Source organism: Martes martes (assembly GCF_963455335.1).
Source record: "Martes martes genome assembly, chromosome: 1".
Classification (NCBI taxonomy): domain Eukaryota; kingdom Metazoa; phylum Chordata; class Mammalia; order Carnivora; family Mustelidae; genus Martes; species Martes martes.
The window spans coordinates 40,934,510-40,959,570 of NC_137888.1; the positions used below are offsets into that span (position 1 = coordinate 40,934,510).

At 34.0% G+C, this 25,061-nt stretch overlaps 1 protein-coding gene across 2 annotated transcripts in view; it reads left to right on the top strand.

Annotated features, from left to right (window-relative positions):
* The window catches only part of EPHA3 (EPH receptor A3), a gene marked incomplete at both ends in the record, with an annotated part of 354,839 nt that overhangs the window by 166,366 nt on the left and 163,412 nt on the right, over positions 1-25,061 (top strand). The gene's annotated exons all lie outside the window — the stretch shown is intronic.

Sequence of the window (25,061 nt, forward strand, 5' to 3'; positions counted from 1 at the left end):
TCTTGTAAAGCTCATGATTAATTGCATGGATATCCATATAAAATAGCATTACCTATCCCATTTCCCACCTTCCCAAGAAACAAGCTAAATGCATTGAAGTATCAGAATTTCAGAAACCATGCCATCTCTCTGTTTGCCGCTGTATCACCGATTTTCATGTCCTGGGAATAATAGTCTCATATCAAGGCTTACATTTTCTCTGAAAACTGTGAATTTTTTTTCTCTAAATAGGTGACTTTCTTGCCTTCATGCAAAAATCACAGTGATGTTATTAATAATAAGAATAGTAATAATAAAACATATACTCTAATTCTGAATTTTAAAGTGGAATGATTTACAGGCACATTTAATGAGGAAATGATATCTAAAACACAAGCATAATGTAACTGGACAAAAAAAAATCCTTTAAGCTTTTGAATATGTTTCTAGCCAATACTACAATGGGTATTTCATGCATTGAAAATTATTTTGTTGTTGTTGTTTTTTTTGTTTGTTTGTTTTTGCTTTTGAATTAGTGTTTTTATTTTCTCTGGGCAAATACACAGTAGTGAAATTATTGGATCATACAATATTTTATATTTTTAATTTTTTGAGGAATGTCCATGCTTTTCTCCACAATGGCTCTCTAATTTACATTCCCATGTACATTCATATGCAACAGTATGTGAAGTTTCCTTTTTCTTCACATCCTCACCAACACTTGTTTCTTGTCTTCTTAATTTAATTTTATTTTCTAATAATTTTTGTACTGTTTCATGTTAGTCACCATACAGTACATCATTAGTTTTTGATGTGTTCCATGATTCATTGTTTGTGTATACCACCCAGTGTTCCATGCAATATGTTCCCTCCTTAATACCCATCACCGGGCTCACCCATCCCCCCTGAAAATTCTTGATTATGTGGTCATAATAGATGACTAGATGGATCTTTAAAAATGCTTAAATCTAAGCTGACGCTGAACTCTAAAGGATAATACAAAAATAAATCTGCACCATAAAATAAGAGTTGAGAACTAGATGACAATGGTAGAATTGTTGTAGGCTTGTGAAAACACAATGCTTTTAAATAAAGTATTTTCACTTGAGCATTTTAAGATATGTTACTGTAGGAATAGCACCCTCTGGAGAACTTTTATTTCCTAGGTTTTTAGTTCAAATTCTAAGCTACCCATTTAATGTGGAAAATGATCCCGGTGTATTCTATTTGTTGTCATATTATGACACTCTAGTGTTTTGTCGCTTTCTTTCTAAATATTTCCTGAAACTTTACTTTTCAGTAACTCTTCATTTTCCCATTTATGAAAATTCCCTCTGTATTAGCTAATGCAATTTAAACGATTTACTTTTTTGTCTCCTTTTAAAAAATCTTTTTCACAAAGATTCTCTATCAGGTTCTCTTTGGATGGAGAATATAGTTTCAATGGGGTGTTTAACTCTCTCACTTCTCACACTGCTATCAAGAGTTTAGCTGCAGCTGCCTTTCCAAAAAACGTTCGTGAGGTTTGTCTCAAAAATATTTCTTTTTTTTTTTTGACAAAGATCTTTGCTTTTACAAGCTTTATGATGGGTTTATACTTTTTTTACAAGATGCCTTTCTAAAACATGTATAATTCCCCAGCAGTCCTTTAAAACAGAGTCAAAATACTTTTCTGTTGGAGGAGTTTTACCCCAAAGGCGAGTATGTTATATATATTTCCTGCTTTACTTTTCATTTTAAAAGATTTATTCTTAATCCCAGGCATATTGGGACATTATGCAGACAGGGTATCAAGTTTGCTCAGCCTCTGTGGCCTATTGGCAGCCTGGAACTTGCCACAAGTGTAGCTAGAAGCAGGTCTCTGCCCTGTAGGTGGTGAGAGCCTGAGAAGCTTTGGCGCTATCAGGTGGGAAATCAACCTGTCAGGAAGAGTCCTGGAAACATGATTAGTTTACTAACTTCATTAAATGAAAACGTTTGCAACACAGCCTTCCCTTTGCTCTCAGGATCCTCCATTGCTAAACAATCCAGTGTTTCATGGGCTGAGTGGAATGCCATGTGCACACCCAGCAGGAGGACATTCCAAAAGGCTTGTGGGCTTCCTCTACCTTGTGATCTTGTGCAAAGTCCTATTTTTGTGACTCCTTCTCCTCTCCCTTTCTCGATAACCTACAACCATGAGTACACAAATTAGGAATAAAGTGAAAGAGATTGCTCTATTTTCAGAGTTTGATAAATCTTATTAAAGATTTGTATATATAAATTATCAACTTCTCAGGTAGAGCATTTCTGATGAGTAGGCCCATTACCCCAGAGATTTGCCTTAATTTCCCAGAAGAAATGCTCTAAAATGAGTGCAAATTAACTTCTAAAAAGAGGATAGATTTCATTACTTTAAGTGCCTTATGCTGGGGGAGGGGTGTGACTGAGCTCATATTTACATGTGTTTACAACCTTGTCCTTAACTGAGGATTCTTAAATATGCATTTGACTTGCCTGGTGGTAGTTTAAACTGTGGAAAATTTGAACCAAATGTGTATAAGGTGGGGTTCTTTTCTAGGTTTTTAAATGGCAGACTATGTATCATTTAAATTCCAGGAGCAGCCTTTTATTTAAAATTTAAAATTGTTTTCACAAGTAAATAGCTATGTCAAAGAAACTACACTCTGTTTTCTTAGAGGTTTTTTTTTTTTAATTAGCATGTGCACACACTCACAAAACCTCATTCAGATAGGAAGAAATATATGAGTTTTAAAGAAAGAGTCTTTTCTTAGTAATGAAATTTACACACTCTGTTTAGCATTCTAGAAAGTGCTAGAGAAAATGTCAGTAACAAACACTTGTTTTACACTTAAATATTTAGAGTTATTGAATAAGTTATATTCATATATCTCATGTGTCCATAGCTAATTAATTTTTATATATTCTTTTATTGATGTATAACTGCCTTTGGTTACTGGCTTAGATGTGTATTTAATAAATGTCAAAATAAATGTTACTAAAATTTCAAAGAAATTACTTAATTTGTGAAGTGAACTAGTGTGTAAACTGATTTTTAACATAAGACTTTAATTTACTTTTTTCCTTTCCTTTTCTTTTCTTCTCTCTTTTTTTTTCCCAAGCTACAAAATCTTCCTTAATATACCATCTGTCACAATAGAAGATCTTATAATACTTATTTAGTATGATCCTAAATTTAGGGTAAGGAAACTATGCTTTACATTTGACTACTAATTTAAGTGTTAAGTGTTCATTACAGTCCTCTTTGCTAAGTAGCCAGTGATCACCAAAGAAAAGAAAAATAACCATAAATAATATCTAAACACTCAATTTTACTGTATGTTGCACTGAGAAAAGCCACATTCAACTAGCTATGATACAAAAATAGATACTTCAATAACAAGAAATGATCTTTTTAAAAAAAATTATTAAAGCATAGTATCTGGCAATGTTCTTTCATCATACCGTATTCATTTCATAAACTCAAAATATTAAAATCTCAGAAAAATAAATAAATAAAATTACTGACTACAGTGTTTCAACATTACTTGTTGTGTGCCCCCGTGTGTCTATGTGTATGTTTGTGTGTAATGGGAAACACAAAATAAAATATTACATCAGAACAGCTTGATATGGAATTCATGTAATGACATTTATCTCCTGAAAGTATAAGTGGATTTATTTAGCAATTCTCATATTTCTCAATTTCTTTTGAATACTGTTTTATAGAAAATGCTGATATTTTAGTTAGGAAACTAAATGGTCTTTTGTGGGGGGAAGGGAGAGGGAAAGGGAGACCCTTCCTTAAGCAGGTCCTAGGTCCAGCACAGGGCCTAACCCAGGGCTCAAGCTCACAACCCTGAGATCATGATCTGAGCTGAAATCAAGAGTTCGACGCTTAACCAATTGAGACACCCAGGCATCCCTAGATGGACTTTTAAACAGAACTTAAGGAATACGTGGTTTTTGATGGTCTTTCTACAATTCTGTGATTCTGGTATAAAGACAACATCTCAGAGTTAATAGTAATCAATAAAATGGCTCTAGAAGACTGGGAAGAAAAATGGGGATGAAGTTGGGAAGGGGTGGCATTGACGCCATGCTTCCTCTGTTGTGCAGTGTACACAAATCAAAACACAGAGGAGTGATGTCAAAATTCAGATCTCAGCACTGAGTGAACTATTCTGGAGGGGATGATTATGTTTCAGAGAGTCAAGCATGGTGTAATTGGGTTTTAGTGGAATTAAGCAAAGCATCAACATAATTATAAGGCATGGCTTTGGTGGATGAAACCATCTTCATTGTATTTATGCGTGCTACAACTCTATATATAGCTATAAAATATAGAGAGGACATACCACCTAGTAATAAGTATGATATAATCATATATACTATATTACACATTTTAACAATACTGTCTTCAGCATTGCTATCTATGAAAAGGATGAGTTTTGAGTTATTTTCCCAAAAGTGGGAACATCTGTATCCTGTCACACAATCATAATACTTGCATTTAGACTTGTATATTTTATTTAGAAGATTAGCTCATGATAATAGATAAATAATGAATGCTATTTACCAAATGTCCATCATGGCATTCACATTCCTTTGAAGGTCCACTTACACAGTCTTTCATTCAACAGTTTTATTGAACATCTACTAGGTCTGAGCATATATCTAAGGCAACATACATTGGTGAGTAAATATAGACACTGTGTTGTCTTCTATGACATTTTCAATCTTTGAGCAAACATACCTATAATCCAAAAATGATTTAATCAGAATTGTGATGATTGCTATAATAACCTATTCTCAGAGTTCACTGAGAAGTGATATTTAAGCTGATATCCTATAAAAATTTACTGAACACTTTCTATATGCCAGACACAAAAGAGTTGAGGAAATAGCAGTGAATATTGCTATTTATCCTCTAATTTAGAAGTTATCTATTTTTGTTGATTAATCATAAGTCATAAGCACCTTTTCTTGGGAGTAGATTTGTAAAAAGTATAGGTCATCTGCTGTGTAACCTTTCATTCAAGAGTTTCTTTTCCTGCCTTTTTTTAATCTTTTCCAAACCCATTGCCTTCCTGTATAATGGGAAAGTGATGCTCTGTTTATCCATACTCATGGGAATAAATAGATCATTACTTTTAATGGAAGATCATAATTTTACTTGATGCACCCCTTGCTCTCTCCCATGTTTTTATTTACTATGTTGGTATTTTTAAAAGACATACATAGAAATAAGAGTTTAAATGAGAACAAAACAGAAGCAAGATGACTGGGTGACAAAATAGCTCAAAAATAATACACATTTCTATCCCCTTTTCTTCTATATTCTACTCTTTATATACAAATCTCATCATACAGCATAGCAAAATACAAAACAGACAATTTATAGTCTATGCACGTATTTTTGACACTTATCTGTTTCTACAAACTTGAAAATTCTTCCTTTTCATTACATAAATATGCACTAGAAATGAACAAAGAAAATAATCATAATGGAACAGATGGAATATGTTTAGTTTTTTTTTAAGTTAAAATGACAATGCATCAATTATAGCATTTGTATCAAAAAAAAAATCCTTAGAAATTCCATGGACTTTTCTATCCCTATATCCTTGTTGTCTTAGCTTTTAGTGATGTATCTTAGTGATATGCTAGCATAAATATAAGACATTTGTAGACATTTATACAGATACAGTATAAAATACTAGGATTTTAGTAACATGTTTTTACCATTAATGTATTATTAGTTTAATTAATATAATCATGTTAAATTTATTATAAATTTTATTTGTTGCTATTATTTTATTAACATATTGATTTAATTAATAGCTATGTAGAATTTCATGCACATATATGTAACAATGAACAAAACTATATACCAAGTAATTCTAAAATATCAACTAATGAAGTCAAATCTGTATCCAAAACCCACATTTGGTGGTGTCACAGGGATATGTTTTGGATCATGTAATACCTATTCTTATTTTTAAAAATCCATAGTCATTATCTGTAGTACATCATTTAGAAAGTTCTATAAATGCAACTTGCTTCATTTTGGTAGGCTTTTTAAAAAGACTCAAGGAAAGTGAATGAAACTGTTAACCACGTGAAACCTTCAGAAAAATAAACAATTCTCAGTAACAGTAATAAGACCACTGATAAACTCAATTTAGAATATGAAGGAATATTAGACTATATTGAAAAAATGTGAATTCTGTGAATTTTTTTTCCTACCATGAACTTCTCCTCAAATAAGGAGGATTAGGGACTTAATTTTTCAGATACTTTTCATGTTACTGATTTAAAAATCTTTATAATGTGATTTCCCAGATTACTTTAAGTAAAAAATATTCCTTGCGAATGAATTTTCGAAAACAATAGCAATGTTGGATTATATCACTTTACTCAACCCATACCTTTAATCATCCCCCTCAACAGTGCTTCCATCTGCGTCTAAAGTGAAATTCAATTTCTTTTTTTTTTTTAAGATTTTATTTATTTATTTGACAGACGGAGATCACAGAGAAGCACGCAGAGAGAGAGGAGGAAGCAGGGTCCCTGCTGAGCAGAGAGCCTGATGCAGGGCTCGATCCCAGGACCCTAGGATCCCAAGACCCTGGGATCCCAAGACCCTGGGATCATGACCTGAGCCAAAGGCAGAGGCTTTAACCCACTGAGACACCCAGGCACCCCAAGCCTAGAAAGCCTGAAATGAACTATCCACTCCCTCCTCAGAACTTAGCTCTGACCACTCTCTTCCTCACTAACTCTCTTCCAAACAATGATCTTCCTGGTTTTGTTTGTTTTGTTTTGTTTAAATACAGAAGTAGAATAATCACTTAAACCTGCAAGTCATCTCTCCTCTCTCTGTTCAATAGCTGACAATTGCTAAGGTCATTGCATCTACTTAGAATATTCTCTGCCTCCAGACTGCCTGCTGGTTGTCTGCCTCTTGATCCTTAGGGCTCAGAAAAATCTTACTCCTCAGAGAAGCCTTCCTGGACTACATATTCTGTCTTTAAATCATTCATTCATTCCATACATTTTGAAAGATCATTTATATGCTAAGCAGTTGCCTCTGCAGTTGGAATACAGCATGGAATGACACAGACAAAAATCTCTGCCTTGACGGTATACATATCCTAAGGGAGAAGAAATAATACAATATAATAAATAAATTTGTTAGAAGGTAATAAGCATCGTGGAGCAAAATAAAGAAAAAAAACCCCACAAAACACACACACACACAAAAACCAAAAAAACACATGGAGGTTAGCAAATGCTAGGGATTGAGGATGCAACTTTATAAAAGCTAGTAAAGAGGGCCTCACTGTAAAGGTGACGTTTAGATGAAGTCGGGAAGGAATGGAGGAAGCAAACCATGCTGATGGTGGAAGAACATGCCAGGTGGTTGCAGAAGAGCAAAGGCCTGGAGCAGAGAAGCCTCGTTAGTGTTTTTCATGGATATTAAAGAGGTCAGTTCACCAGGTACAGAGTGAAGTAGAGAGGGAGGAGTGGGTTGTAAGGAGGATAACAGAAGGGAGCTAGGACAGATCAAGGAAGGCTTATATCCATGGTGGACTTCTGCTTTTATTCTGAATGAATTCAGAGCCTTTGAAGCCTTTGGACAGAAGAGGCGCATCATCCAATTTATACTTACTCTGGCAGCTGTGTGGGAATTCAGTGGTAGGTGGGCAAAGGTGAACACCAAGAGAGCAGTTAGGAAGGTTTCCAGGAACTCAATCAAGAATCATGGGAGTCTGGGCACATGGTGGCAGCAGTTTAGGTGGAAAGAACTGGCTGTATTTCGAGTTGATAGAATTTGCTCCTGCATTGGGTATAAGAAGACAGGAAAACAAGTTGCCAGGATGTCTCCAGGGTTTCTGGTCTTCATGAAAGTAAAAAAAAAATTACTTATTGTAATAAGTGACTACCAGTGTCACAGGTTTGAGGAAGCTAATCAAAGTATATGGTATGTTTGGGTATTTAAGCCCTGAGACTTGGTGAAGTAAGGAAGGAGGGTTGCATAAGGAAAGCAGAGATAATGTGCAAGAACTGAGGCTTGATTCACTTCAACATTAAGAGATTATGCATATGAGCAATTAAAGCTCTTTCTCCAACCCCCACTCCACTCTCCTGGCCCTCTTCATCTCTGTCACACATCCTTGTTTTATTTTCTTAGTGACTCTTATCTGTCCCTGAAAATATCTTACTCATTTTTAATTTGACTTGATATCATCTTTTTGTGCCCACTGGAATGTAAGCTTTATACAAACACAAAGATGATCTACTTTATTGACTAAACCGGATTCATGGGGAACCCTCTAGAAATACTTTGTTGAAAGAAAGAATTTTTAAAATTATCCTTGGTTTTTAACAGAAATAAACAACAACAACGCTTATAGCTGCATAACAGTTAAAAGCAGAAAAACAGTAGCTAACATTTATTGAGTACCAAGCACAGTTCTCTGTCTTTACATGTAATAAGGCTATTCAAAATACAGAACAGTCCTGGAGGGCAGGCACTATCATTATCATCATTTTACAGGTGAGAAAATTGAGGCACAGCAATGCTAAATGCCTAGTCAAAGGCTATAGGGAGGATAGTAAGAAAATTGAGATTCTAAACCAAGGCATCAGGTCCCAATGGTAAAAGTGCCCTTTTATGGTTATAGTGATGCTTTGCAACAGAAGACAGTGATAATGGTGAGGTCAGTGAGACTGATATTTACAAGGTTTGTTGCTGCTTGTGGGCTGACGGAGTTCAGGGTGTGAACTGAGGGTGTGATAGCTAAATAGAAGAGAGAACCATCACTCTCTGGAATAACTATAACATTCTGGGAATATATATTGTACAGGTTATTAAACATCCTCCCCCCAAAAAACCCTAAGGACAAAAGAAAGGAATAAAAGAAGGGTGAGCAAACATTTTTAGTTCAGCTTTAAATGTTTTTTAGAAGTAGAGCATTTTCATAAAGATCGTTGAGGTCAACACCCTTATTTACACATAGAAAATTAGGAAATTGCCCAGATTACACAGGTTGATACAGACCCAAGTTGGGGTCAATTATGTTGAATCTTATCTTCTCCACACTCAAGATTCTTCCAAGGTGGGACATTGACTTCAAATTTTTCTTAAGAATAGAAGAAAATACGTCAAATAGTTTATCTTCACTTTTTTTTTGGACAACTAAAAAAAAAATGTCTGAATATGGTAATTTAACTTAGATTACTATCCCAGTTCCATAGAGATGACTGCCGAATAAGAAAACACACCAGAATTTTTTTTTTTTTTTTTGGAAGAAAAGGTAAAAGCCTAAGATGTGCATACATCGTAACAAAAGATGACTTAGCAACAGCTATAAAAGAATACCATTAAAAAATCGTTCAATGTTTATCTATAATAGTTACCATGATAAAAAGCAATTTCTCACATACATAGTCAGTGTTGTATATTTAGGCTAGGGTATATATGCATTTGTCTTTTTAATATAATACTCTCCGAGCATAGAACATCTTTCTAAATGGATGTGTCATACCATTACTTGGTAAGACATGAATGATTACAGCCTTAAACTGGTAATACGCCTTCCTGCCACAAATATAGGACTATGATGCTGTATAATGTTGACATTTATAGCCACTTTCATAGACTTTATCTCGAATCCTTGAGTGGATACAGAGTATATGGCATATCTATTTTAAAGTGCCTGTGTGTGGACAAGCACAGTAACTATTATGTGATGAAAAGTGTTATAGACTTCAGTGTTCCATCTTTGTGGGTTGTTTTAGAACCAATGTGGATATAGACTTGAGACAATCCTTCTATGTTAATGACAAATGGTGACTATGACCCAGGCATGTTCTCAGGTGGCAAACCCAACCAAAGGTCCCTATAACTAATTTGGTAATAAATACTATTTATGCAAACCTTTAACATTACCAAGTATGTTAAACTCAAAAGCATCATAATTATTGTGTAAATGATACTGCCTTTCTTCACTGTTATAGAAAGATGAGACATTATGGCCTAGAAAATTTTCAAGATAATTAAAGTTTAAACTTCAAAATGTAAAGCATTTTTATTTAATCTAAGATTGATGGAAAGATTTCTGTTAAATGTCTTTTGGCTTTAATAAAGCATTCTGAAGATATGTTTACCCTATATTGATGGTAAAGTTTTACTAATGGACATGTTAATCATGATATGATTATTATAGCAACAGATGATATTAATATAACACCTACTCTGTGAAGGACAAAATTTTTGCATATATTAATCTTTGTGGTCATCAGAACAACCTTATGAGATAACAACTATTACTGCACTGTTTTACAAGCTAAGGAACTGAAACAGAAAGGTGAGTTGACATGCTCCTTGTCACAGAGCTAGTGTGCGGTAGCCACCTATCATCAGGGATCATTGAGGTGTATAGACCTTAAATTTCCATATCTGAATTTCTCTAGTGTGGGGTTGTAGTTTGGTAGAAGGAAGTTGTTGCTTGGATCTGCCTTTTATTCTTTATTCTTATTGATAGCCAAGAATGCTAATCAAGTCCCCTTATAGATGGCTGAATTTGGTATTAAAGTTGGTTCTAAAAGTTAATGATTTCAGAATTTACTCCTGAGGGTGTTCTATGAAAAAGGAAAGAAATTATATGTTATATATTAAAGTAATCCATCCTTTATAATGGGATCCTGGAGCAGACAGACTGTGCCAGGCAAGTTTATTTGAGCGCCTTGAACCAATTTTTAATTTGTTGAATTTCTCTGAGATATGTATAGTATATAAATACATAGTGTAATAGATATGTCATATCTATAGAATGTATACAGATATGTAGCATATATAAATCTCGTATTAGAAATTACAGTTTTATCTAATTTTCTGAATTCTTTTTTTATAAAAGTATTTGATTTTTTTAAGATTTTATTTATTTATTTGACAGACAGAGATCACAAGTAGGCAGAGAGGCAGGCAGACTCCCCACTGAGCAGAGAGCCCAATGCAGGGCTTGATCCCAGAACCGAGATCATGACCTGAGCAGAAAGGCAGAGGCTTAACCCACTGAGCAACCCAGATGTCCCTAATTTTCTGAATTCTTAGTCAAGTAAGGTTAACAATGGGAGATTTTGTACACGTACTCTTGCAAGGGGATGATACAGAGAGCTGAGACTTAGACACAGAGGAAAAGAAATGCATAGAGAAGACAAAAAAGCTGTGATTCCTATTCATTGCCACTCTGCCATTCTTCCTTTCTTTCCACTCAAGTTTGAGTAATAGAAATGAATCCTTTTACACTGTATTATAGTGGGTGGACTTTCTGGTGAGTGATGCTATTATAGGTAAATTGAACTTTCTGGGTTATAAGCATCAAAGAAAGCTCAGCTCAAAATCACCTGATGTAACAGATTGTGTTGCTTGGCCTCAGTTTAAGAGTCATCCTCTGAGATCTCTCATATGTTTTATCAAATTTAAAGTAAAAAAAATACAAACTGTGAGGCTATTATTAACTCCTTGTTAGACAACTCTGTCGCTATCCTAAATGTTTGTTTCTGTCGATCATATCATTTTAACTAGACACTTCTCTTTGAAGCTTTATTATACAAATGTTATAGGCAAAACTTCTGTCTTCCTCTATAGACTTTGTAGAGATATGAATATTATTTTAATGAATAGTATCATTATTTCCAACAATCTTCTGATGATCTCTGCCAAACTCACTCATATATTCTTTACCCCCTCTCACTGCTGTATCAACAACAACAACAAAATATTGTTGGAAGTGTGGTCTCATCAGAATAGTATATAGAGGAAAATGTTTTCACATGTGCATCATTCATGGTTTAGAAAGAATGGATACAACTCCTCAAAAATACACTCAAAAATAATAATGGCAAGCTATGAAAAAGGAACTGTGACAAGTGTTAATTAAAAATTAAAATATCTTACTAATTCTTCTTTGTCTTTTTCTTTTTTGGTACACTTAAAAGCAAAGTGTAACCATGTGTTTGGTTAACAGTAAAGCTGTATCTTACTGCAAAGGAGATTAAAGTCATATCTGTAAATAAAATCACATCTACCTATCTATTTTAAGCTTTAGCATTGCATGAAGAATTTATTTTCACTGTTACTGCTAGATGTATAAGTCAAATAAAAACTAGTAGCAGTCATTCCTCAATAAAATGATTTGCAGGTGACTTCTTTATTTTAGAGCTATTTGGTGTATTTTGTAATTGAAATAAACTAGACTCACCCATATTTTTGATGTAATGTTGTAAGTATTTTTCTTGTAATGTAATGTATCTTTAATGGCAGATTTGAGGAAAGAACTATAGATACCAAGAATCCACTGAGTTGAAGGATGTGTCCTCATTCAGATGGCTGGCTTTGTGCCTTTTTCTCTATACAGGATTTGTAGTTAGCAAAAGGTATGGCTCATCACTACAACTGTCTAACTAATTAATGAGTGAAGCTGGATCCAAGTCCAGCTTAAGCATTTCCTCATGTTGTGGCCATGAGTAAGTCACTGAACGCCTCCCATCCCACGTACCATCATTTATGTAATATGAGAGCTGGCCTAGACTGCCTTTCCTTCCTCAAGTACTTTGATTAAATATCTAAGAAATAATTATAGATGGTGCACAATTCAACTGCATATAGTTTCATCCATAGTTTGTATCACAGAGGAAAAGAGGTCTGCAAAACAGGTTCAGTTTTTTATTCAGAAATATTTTCTAAGAATTATGTCAGAGAGAGAAAGATTGAGAAAGAAGTGCACATTTGCATCAGTTTTATAACTTAACACCTGATTTAGACCAGTCTTCAATAATAACAAAAAGATGAGAAGAGATGGAAGTTATTTACAAAATTCTTGAGTAATAAAATCAGAAGAAGAAGACAGATACAAGATAACTTATGGTGCTGTAGGTACTTAAGACTGAAGATTTATTACTAAATTATTGAGGACCTTCAAGTGTGATGTTGCATGAGATTATGTGTAAGGATCATTTGCTCCATTTTATGAGTCTGTCACTTAAAAGATCAGAACTTCCCACCCTGTGAGGCTAAAAGTTTGGCCTGGTTTATGGAATATGTGCCAGATGACCAGGAGAAATTAAAATATCTGTTCTTCGGGCGCCTGGGTGGCTCAGTGGGTTAAGCCTCTGCCTTCGGCTCAGGTCATGATCTCAGGGTTCTGGGATCGAGCCCCACATCGGGCTCTCTGCTCAGAGGGGAGCCTGCTTCCCTTCCTCTCTCTCTGCCTGCCACTCTGCCTACTTGTGATCGCTGTCTGTCAAATAAATAAATAAAATCTTTAAAAAAAATAAAATAAAATATCTGTTCTTCAATGAACTTGTGATAATGTATGATCCTCAGTCTACTTTTTTAAAGCAAGATTCATCTGAATGCATGGTGCCACCAATGCCTGGGGAACAGAGATGAATGTAAACACTCTTGTAGGCAAATTAATACTGGGTTGACAAACTGTCATGTTCTGGTGGCAATAAGATTTGGACTCAATGGACTAATAAGCCTAATTATTTCTAGTTCCAAAAATTCTGCTAAAAAGATACTATAATTATTTCCAGAAATACCTTTGATAATAAGTGAACAATTATTTAATTAGGAAAGTAGAAGAGGTTAAGGAAGACACTTATAAAAAGTAATTTACTTTAGCTCTTTATGTAGAACTTAGAAAACATACCTTACATCAAAAACAATAAGATACCTAGAAATAAACCTAACTAAAGAGGTAAAAGATCTGTATTCTGAACACTACTGATCATTTATGAAAGAAATTGAACAGGACACAAAGAAATGGAAAAGCATTCCATGCTCATTGTTAAAATGTCTATACTACCCAAAGCAATCTACATATATGATGTGATCTCTGTCAAAATACCACCAGCGTTTTTCACAGAGCTGGAACAAATAATCCTGAAAATTTGTGTGGAACCACTAAAGCCCCAAATAGCCAAAGTAATTCTGAAAAAGAAAAACAAAACTAGAGGTATCATGATTCTGGATTTCAAGCTATATTATAAAGCTGTAGTCATCAAGACAGCCTGGTATTGGCCAAAAACTGTCACATAGATCTATGGAACAGAATAGAAAACCAGAAATGGATCCACAAATATATGGTCGACTCATTTTCAACAAAGTAGGAAATGGAAAAGAGTCTCTTCAACAAATGGTACTGGGAAAACTGGACAGCAACATGCAGAAGAATGAAAGTGGACCACTTTCTTACATACACAAAAATAAACTCAAAATTGATGAAAGACCTAAATGTGAGACAGGAAATCATCAAAATCCTAGAGGAGGACACAGATAACAACCTTTTGACCTCAGCCATAGCAACTTTTACTAGACACATCGCCAGAGTCGAGAAAAACAAAAGCAAAAATGAACTATTGGGAAAATTCATCAAAATAAAAAGCATCTGCACATTGAAGGAAACAGTCAACAAAACTACAAAATGGGAGAAGATATTTGCAAATGACATATCTGATAAAGGGTTAGGATCCAAAATCTATAAAGAACTTATCAAACTCAGTACCCCAAAAATAAATAACCAGGTTAGGAAATGGACAGAAGACATGAATAGACACTTTTCCAAACCATCCAGATGACTGACATATGAATAGATGCTCAACATCACTCATCATCAGGGAAATACAAATAAAACCACAATGTGGTACCTGTCAGAATGCCTAAAATTAATAACTCAGGAAACAACAGGTGTTGGAGAGGATGCAGAAAAAGGGGATTGACACTTGCACTATCAGTGGGAATGCAACCTGGTGCAACCACTCTGGAAAACAGTATGAAGGTTCCTCAGAAAGTTAAAAAGAGAACTACCTTATATGGTTACCTTATAATCCAGCAACTGCAGTATTAGGTATTTACACAGAGAATACAAAAATACAGATTTGAAGGGGTATATGCACTCCAGTGTTTATAGCAGCATTATCAACAATAACCAAACTATGGAGAGAGCCCAAATGCTGATGGATAAAGAAATGATATATATACGTGTGTGTGTATATATATATACATATATTTACATATATATGTAAATATATATACATATATATGTAATATTATAATATTACATATGTAATATGTAATATGTAATATTACATTATATATAATATATAATTATATATAATTATATATTTTATATAATATATAATATATATTATATAAAATATAATATATAAAAATACATATTACATATTTATATATAAAATAAATATTACATATTTCTATGTAATATTCCATTATATATAATTTTATATAATTATATAAATAAAATTTTATATAATTATATAATTAAAATTATATAATTTTATATAATATATAATATTATATATAATCATATAATTAAAATATATAATTTTATATATAATTATATTATATATTATATTATATATAATATATAATTATATATATAATGGAATATTACATAGCCATTGAAAGAATGAAATTTTACCATTTGCAATGATGACGTGGACAGAGCTAGAGTATTATGCTAAGTAAAATAAGTCAGTCAGAAAAAGAGAAATACCATATGATCTCACACATATGTGGAATTTAAGAAAGAAAACAGATGAACCTAGTGGAAGGGGGAAAAGAAAAAAAGGACAGAGGGAAACAAGCCATAAGACTCTCAATGATAGAGAACTAACTAAGTGTTGGAGGGTGGTGGGTCAGGGACCATCAGCTAGATGGGTGATGGGTATTAAAGAGGGTATTGTGATGAGCACTGAGTGTTGTGTATATGTGATAAATCACTAAATTCTACTCCAGAAATCAATACTGCCCTATATGTCAACTAAAACTTTAAAAAAAAAAAAAACTAAAACAACAAAAAGAGAAAACACATCTTACTGTATTCCCTTGAATGCCCTGCTTTTAGAAGCTATTTATGAACACAATATTGCATTTTTCAAATTTATTAATATATACAGGATAAAACATTTTAACTGTATTTGATCTTCAGAAAGCATAGCCTATCAGTTGAGGACCCCACAATTCATACTAAAGTCTCTACATAGTCTCTATTCTTAATTTTTTAAAATCTTGCTTTCTCCCTTTACACATAAACACACACACACACACACACACACACACACACACACAGGGTGGTTGCTGAAATTTATTCTAAATTTCAAAAATGTTTGAATTGAGTATGCCTTTGTGCATAAGATTTTTTAAGCACGTATTTCATTTCTTTTGGATATATATCAAATGGTGGACAGGCTGCATCATGTGGCATTTAAGCTTGTAAGAAGGTGGCAAAGTGTTTTCCAAAGTACCTATAACTTACTATATTCCTGCTAGAGCTACATGAGAATTCCAGTTCACATCTTTGTCAACTTTTGGTATGGTCAGTATTTTTTGAAAAATTTTTGCCATTCTCATAGGTGCGTATTTGTTATTTTATTATACTTTTGATTTGCATTTCCATAAAGGTAATGATGTTGAGCATCTTTCCATGTGTTTATTTCCAATCCATATATCTTTTTTTTTTGTGAAATGCATGTTTAAATATTTTGTCCTTTTAGGGGGACTGGTGGTTTAAACCATGGAGTTTAGGGGCACCTGGGTGGCTCAGTGGGTTAAGCCGCTGCCTTCAGCTCAGGTCATGATCTCAGGGTCCTGGGATCGAGTCCCACATCAGGCTCTCTGCTCAGAGGAGAGCCTGCTTCCCTCTCTCTCTCTCTCTGTCTGCCTCTCTGCCTACTTGTGATCTCTGTCAAATAAAAAAAAAAGAAAATGTTTAAACCATGGAGTTTGGGATTTCTTTGTACATGCAACACAATTCTTTCATCAGATATTTGTCTTACAAATATTTTCTCCCAGTTTGTGGTTTAATGCTTTTCATTCTCTTTATAGTGTCTTTTGAAGAGGTGAATTTTAAATTTTGATGAAAGCCAATTTATCAATTTATTCTTTTATCGACTGTGCTTTTGCTGTTATATCCAAGAAATTGCCTATCATGGGAGTTGGCAATTTTTTTCTTAAAGGGCCAGATGTACGCAACTTAGGCTTTGTATCAATATAGCCTCCACCTCACTAACCAGTTTTGTGCCTGTAGTGTGAAAGCTGATACACACAAAAAGTATAAATGAATGAATGTGTTTGTGTGCTAGTAACTATTTACTGAAATTTGATTTTCACACACTTTATATGTTATGAAATAGTGTTCTTTTTAAAATTTCTTCATTTAAATATGTAAAAAAAGTATTCTTAGCTTACACATTTTAGAAACATAGGTGGAGGATTGAATTTGACCTGTCAGCTATAAATTGCCAACTAGTATCCTGACATAGGTCACAATGATTTTCTCCTGTGCTTTCTTCTAGATTTTTTTTTTCACTAAGGCTATGATACATATTGATTGATTTTTTTAATGTGATACAAATCTTGAAGTTCATCTTTTGCAAATGGCTATCCAATTGTTTCAACAACATTTGTTGAAAGAAGTGTACTTTTGCACTAAATTCCTTCATACCTTTCTAAAGAATCATCTGTCAGTTATGTGTGATTCTATTACTGGACTGTTTTCTGTTCTATTGACCTATTTTTCTGTCTTAACACCAGCAACACAACGTCTTGAATTAAGTCTTGAAATCATAAGTGTTAGTTCTCCAACTTTGTTCATTCTTTTCAAATTTAAATTATTTTGTAGATATACAACCATTTAGGTTTTTTGTTCTTTTTTGAGTGAACTTTATCTCTCAAGGAATTTTTCCATCTCATCTAAGTTGCCAAATTTATTGGAATAAAAATTTTCACAACAGCCACTTATTCTTATAATTCCTATACTATATTATCTATAGTAATGCCATTTCTCTTATTCCTGATATATGTAATTTGTTATTTTTCCTTTGTTCCCTCACCATTATGGTTAGAAGTTTTCAACTTTACTGATCTTCTCAAAGACATATTTTTGGTTTCATTGATACTCTACATTTTATTGTTTTCTATTTAATCAATTTGTGTTGTGATCTTAAATACTTTCTTTCCTCAGCTTATTTTTAATCTACCCCTCTTCTTCTTCCTCTCCTCTTCCTCCTCTCTTCTTTCCCCTTTTTATTCACCCCTTTCCCCTTCTTTGTCTCCTCCTTCTCCCCCTCTCCCTTGTCCTCCTTTTTATTTTCCCCTTCCCTCCCCCTCCCCCCTCTTCTTCTTTTTCTTCTTCTCCTCCTCCCCCTCCCCTTCCTCATCCTCCCTCTCCTCCTCCTCCTCCTTCTTTCTTCTCCTTCTCCTCCATCTTCCTCTTCTCCCCCCTCTTCTTCTTTTTCTTCCTCTCCTCCTCCCCCTCCCCTTCCTCATCCTCCCTCTCCTCCTCCTCCTTCTTCTTTCTTCTCCTTCTCCTCCATCTTCCTCTTTTCCCCCCTCTTCTTCTTTTTCTTCTTCTCCTCCTCCCCCTCCCCTTCCTCATCCTCCCTCTCCTCCTCCTCCTCCTCCTTCTTCTTTCTTCTTCTCCTCCATCTTCCTCTTCTCCTCCTCCTTCTTCTTGTTCTTCTTCTCCTTCGTGTTTGTTTTGTTTTCATGGTGTGAGCTGAGGTCATTGCTTTTGGGAGTTTTCTTGTTTAATATAAGCACTTAGTGTTATACATTATCTCTAAGTACTGCTTTATTGGCACTGTACAAATTCTAATATGCGGTATTTTCATTTTCATTCAATTTAAAATGCTTTTTAATTTACATTTTTATTTCTTCTTTGAACTGTGTTTTATTTCAGTGTATTATTTGATTTCCAGTATTTAAAACTTTTGTTCAGAAAGTATTCCTGTCATTACTGAATGTAAATTTAATTCAGTTTTGCTTTCAGAACAGATCTTGTGTCATTTGAATTATTTAAAATTTACTCAGATTTGTTTTATGGCCCAAAACATAATCTACCTTTATAATGTTTTGTGTGACCATAAGGAAAGTATGTATTGTGCTCTTATTGAGTGGAGTGTTCTATTAATGCCAAATAGTTCAAATCGGTTGACTGTACTGGCCAAGTCTTTTCTGTCTTTGCTGATTTTCTCCAAACTTGTTCTATTAGTTATTGAAATCTCCATCTACTAATTTGTATTTGCCTGTTTTTCCTTGTTGTTCTCTCTCTCTCTCTCTCTCTCTCTCTCTCTTTTATGGAACTCTGTCTTCATTTGTATAAGCATGCACGATTGTTATGTTTCCTTGATTAATTCACACCTTTATTCCTTTGAGATGAACTTTATCCCATCAATATAATTTTTTAAAGATTTGCTTATTCACTTTAGGAAGAGAGATAGCATGAGTGGAAAGGAAGATGGAGAGGGAGAGGGGATCTCAAGTAAATTCCACACTGAGTACAACTCAGGGCTCAATCTCACAACCCTGAGATCATGACCTGAGCCAAAATCAAGTTTAACTGACTGTACCACCCAGGTGCTCCTATCCTCTCAATATTTTTAATTCTGAAATCTCATTTGTCTAATTTAATATAATCATTAAGCTACCTATTTTCTAGTTTTAGAATTTTATATCTTTTACATCCTTTTGCTTTTAACTCATATGTGTCTATATTTCAGATGTTTCTTTTAAACAGCATAAAGTTTGGTATTGTTTTCAATTTTTATATATTATTATTATGTTCAATTAGCCAACATGTAGTATTACTTTTAAATCTAACTTGAGGGGTGCCTGGGTGGCTCAGTCAGTTAAGTGGTTGACTCTCGATTTTGGCTCAGATCACAACCTCAGAGTCCTGGGATCCAGCCCAGAGTCAGAGTCCATCCTCAGCAGGGGGAGTCTGCTTTTCTCCCTCTCCCTCTGCCTCACCCCCCCCCACCATTCTGCTCTTGCTCTTTCTCAAATAAATAAATAAATCTTTTAAAAAATAGATTGAAATAAATAAATAAATCTAAGTTGACAATGTCTGCCTTTTAATTGGGTTGTTTAGACTATTCTCACTTAATGTGATTATTGATAGTTAGGTTTAAGTCATTGTCTTGTTATTTATTTTAACTGACTGAGCCACTGAGGCACCCTCTCTATTCCTTCTTTGTCTTGTTCTTTCATCTTTTGGATTAATCAAGTATATTTTTATGATTCTATTTTATTTCTTTTGTTAGTTAATCAAATTCTAACTCTTTGTTTTGTTATTTTAGTATTTAAACCTATATATATATAGTTATCATCATTATCATAGTCTACCCTTACTTATTTTTATTTTTTTTAAGATTTATTTATTTATTTATTTATTTGAGGGGAGGGAGAGGCAGGGGGAGAGAGAGAATCTCAAGTAGACTCCCAGCAGACCACAGAGACTGACACAGGGCCTGATCTCTTGACCTGAGCCAAAATCAAGAGTTGGATGCTCAACTGACTGAGACACCCAGGTGCCCCTATCATATTCCATCGTTAAATGATATGCCATTTCATATATAATACAATTATCTTGTACTAGTATACTTCCATTTCTTCCCTCCTAGAAAGTTGTTGCTTTCAAACATCTTCAGCTTTACACATGTGCTGTAAATTTAATAATACATTGTTAATATTTTGGTTTAAAATTCAATTATATTTTCAAAAGATTAAAATATTTAGAAATCATATAATTATTAGTGTAGTTACTAATGCTGTTGTTTTTCATTCTTATGTAAATCTACATTTCTATCTAGTATCATTTTCTTACTTCCTAAAGACTTCTTTTCTCTTACAGTTTAAGTCTGTGGTGATAAATCCCTCAACTTTGGTTGTCTGACAAAGTTTATCTACCTGCTTTTTTGAAAGATAGTTTGCTGGGAATAGACTTCTAAGTTGAAACATTTTTCTTTTAGGACTTTGAAGATGTTTCATTCTTACTGTTCCAAGATGAGAAATCTGTTGTGATCTTTATTTCTTTTTATGTGAGGTGTCACTTTTCTGTCGTTGCTTTTCGGATTGGCTCATTACTGGTTTTGAACAGTTTATGATGTGCCTTGGTGGAGTTTTCTTTTTCTTTTGAGTGGGATTTATTGATCTTGGATCTGTGGGGTTTTAGTTTTCATCAGATGTGGAAAAATTTCAGTTATTATTTTTTTCAATATTCCTGCCCCCCACTGGGAACTTCAGTAACACATATATTAGGCAAATCGAAGTAGTCCTGGGGTTCATTAATGCTCTTCACTTTTTGTTTTTCTCTGTATGCATTTTTGGTAGTATCTATTGCTATGCCTTCAAGCTCATGCATCTTTTTCATTGTAGTATCTGATCCGCACCAATTCAATTCAGTGTATTTTTTATTATCAGATGATGTAATTTTTTTTTTTTTTAAGTAATCTCTACACCCCACATGGGGTTTGAATTCATGACCCTGGCATTCTCTACAAACTGAGCCAACCAGGCACCCCATCAAATGTTGTAATTTTTATCTTTAGAAGTTTATTTGGATCTTTTTTGTATCTCCCATTATATATTTGACCTTTTGAATATATGGAATACAGTTTTAATAACACTTCTAATGGCCATGCTTACTAATTTTAACATCTATGATAGTTCTGAGTTGATTTTGATTGACTGATTCTCATCTTCATTATGAGTTGTATTTTTCTACAAGACTTGTAATTTTTTTTTATTCCAATCCTTGTGACTTTCACCTTCTTGAGTTCTAGGTATTTTTGTATTCCTATAAATATTCTTGAGCTTTTCTTATGGTACACAGTTACATTATTGGGAAGCAGTTTTATCCTTGTGAATTTTGCTTTTAAGATCTTTTCTGTGGAATCACAGCACTGTTAAACCAACGGTTAAGTATTCCTCACTACTGAGGTAAGACACTTACATGTACTTTACCTAATGCTTCATCAATCTTGATGTTTTCCAATTTGGCTGGTGGGAGCAAGCATTTTTCCTAGCTTTGTGTGAGCACAAAACATGATGCCTCCAATACTTTTGGGTAGTTTTTTCCTTGGCTTTAAGAGGTTTTCTCACTCATGGGCTGTTAGTACTCTGCTGAAACCTGAAGGAGGGGATCTTTCACAGATGACCTTTTTCTCTCTATATACAGTTCTCTCCTCTCTAGTATTCTTTCCTGAGAACTCTAGTCAGTTTAGTTTCCCTGAATTTCAGCTTCAGCTCCTGAAATTAGAGCTCTGTCCCTGGTTCCTCCTCCCCATTTTGCCACCAGGGAACTCTAAAGGCAGGAAGATGTTACACTGAAATACTCATCTTAGCCATTTCCCTTTCCTTAAGATTCACGGTTTTTGTTGCCTGGTATTCAGCGACTTAAAAACTGCTCTTTCATACATTTTTGTTTGTTTGTTTCTTGTTCTGATTTTTCTTATGACATAGTCAATCTAGTCCCTGTTATTGTATCTCGGTGAGGACTCAAGGACTGAGTTTTGTTATATATTGATTCTCTTAAAATATTTGTTTGTGAGTGTTTTAAGGCTGTATATCAGAGGTGCAGAGGAAGGCATACAATCCTATAGAGTAATGTGTGTTGTAGATTCTTTTTTTTTTCTTTTAAATATCAGTTCTCTGCTTTTTGTTTTTTTTTTTAAGGTTTTTGTTTTTGTTTTTGTTTTTGTTTTTGTCAGAGAGAGGGAATAAAGCGGAGCAGCAGGCAGAGGGAGAAGCAGGCTCCCTGTTGAGCAAGGAGCCAGACCTGGGACTTGATCTCGGACCCTGGGATCATGACCTGAGCCAAAGGCAGACATTTAACCAACTGAGCCACTCAGTGCATCCCAATATGTTGCAGATTCTTAAAATGAGTAAAAAGTATAGGATATAGGTCAATTAAACATTACAGAACAGATAAAAAACAACATATAATTAACCATTAACTGGTTTGTAAACATAAGAGTTCAACCTTATAAGAATTTACTGAGAATTATACATTTGGAGACCCCTACATAGACAAAGTATAGTGTTGGTAAATTGTCTGAGGCTAGTATATTCATTTGGAGAAAGTCTTTCCATGTAGATAAACACTACATATTAGAAGTATGCTGTGCAAAATGATCAAAGAAGAGATAATTTTAAGAGGGCAATAAAAGATGATAATATGTTTAAAGAAGTATGCAAATTCTAGATTTTAGAAACTTCAAGTTTATAATTTTACATAAAGGCAGCAGTAAACCATTAAAATTGTGGAACAATTTTGTAATAGGATACTGAAACCCATTTTGAGCAAGAATAATCAGTGTGAAGTGACAGGCAAACAGATATCAGGGAGAATAGTAAGAAAATTATTATACTTATCTAAACTGAATTAATATGTTGGTTATGTGGATGAAAAGAAAAGACAGAAGAGGGATTATATGGTATAAATTGCAGAAGTTGGTGATTGATGATTACATGTGGGAAAGAAAAAAGGGAAATTTCTAAGATGATTGACATTTAGATAAAAGAGCATAATGAAACTATCAACAGAAAATGGAACACCAGGAGAGTTTAGTCTGGAAATCTAAAACTAAAATGAGCTCAAGAAAAATAGTGATATAATAATAAAATAATAATAAATAGAAATAGTTGTTAAATGTGCAATATGTGCAAACACTTTGCAAAAGTCTGTACATGGACTATCTCATTCAATCATCACAACACTGTTGGAAGCTTTTATGACCATCTAATTTACAAATGAGCATATTGATCTGAGTCTTCTGCTCAATGTGACAGCAAGAAGTGGTGGGGTCAGGATTTGAATCTCAATATATCCAGCTTCAGAACCCAGTTTCTTATAGATAATTACCATTAAAATGATATAAGCAGAACTTTAAAGAAAACATGTTGGACAGGAGCTTGTCTAACACTGTATATCAAACAGGAAAATGTAATTGTTTTGTACACTATCTAGCCTTAAATAACAATTCTGATACCACTAAGTAGCAATTACTCTCAGTTTTGCCTACCTAAAATCTGAAATAATGTTACAGTGTAAATGCATTTTTCTGTATCAGCTTTTCTTTTGGACATAAGGTTATTTTATTTTTGTTTTCACATTATGTTTACCCTTAAGCCCAAAAAGGAAAGACTTTAAAACATTGTGCTAGTTTTTAACCAGGACTTGAACCACAGTAGATTTATGTCTTCGGTAATTGTGATTACTTCATTTGTTTATTATGTAGCAACTCAGTAAATCTTCTAATTGACAAGGAACTATTAAAGTCTCAAGACCAAAATGTCTTGTCCTTCCCCATTGGATTATCTATCTATCTATCTATCATCTATCTATCTACCTATATATATATTATTTTTTTTCCTAACAGGAAGGTAGTATTTACTCCAACTGATTTCTTTTTCTGTAGTAAAAGCAGTAAAGTTAACATCAATATAAACTACCCTTGAAACCCATTTAACATCGTCAATCTATGTAAACTTCGATGTACTAACAAAACTGCACACACAGGCACAAGCTAAGAAGCAGAGAGAAAAATGGTAAGACTGAATTACTTAATACATACTGTGTTTCCAGACACCATGCTAAACAGCTTTATTTAGATGATCTCATTTAATACTTTCAACAGTTATCTCCATTGTCTGAAATTTGCCCAGTGTCACTCAGGTAATAAGCTTTGGAGCCAGATTTCAACCTTCACTGTCTGACTTCAGAGTTCAGGTTTTTAACCACAATGTCACACTACTCTGTACTAAGATATACTGAGTCAATATAGTGTATGCCATTTATTTTAATAAAGGAAATCCTGTGTGGTGAAACCAATTTCTTAAAAGTAAAACCTCTCAAAATATACAGCCTCTATCTTCTTACCTTATTGCCATACCTACTCTCCAAAGACTTCTGAGTATCTCTTGCTTCTCCTTCACTTTTAAGTTACATTGTTTGTGAGACCTCTTTATAAAGTATTATGTCTGATGTTCTGTGAAGGTACCAAATCATACTTTCAGAACCTACGACCCATTCTTTAAATAAATGCAATAGCAACCCATTTTGATTTTTCCTTCCCAAGGTGAATTGAACTTTCCTAAGCTGAATTTTCATGGTTGTTAAGAATTATCCAGAGCTGGGGAGACTGGGTGGCTCAGTTGTTAAGTGGTCTGCCTGCGGCTCCAGTCATGATCCTAGGTGTCCTGG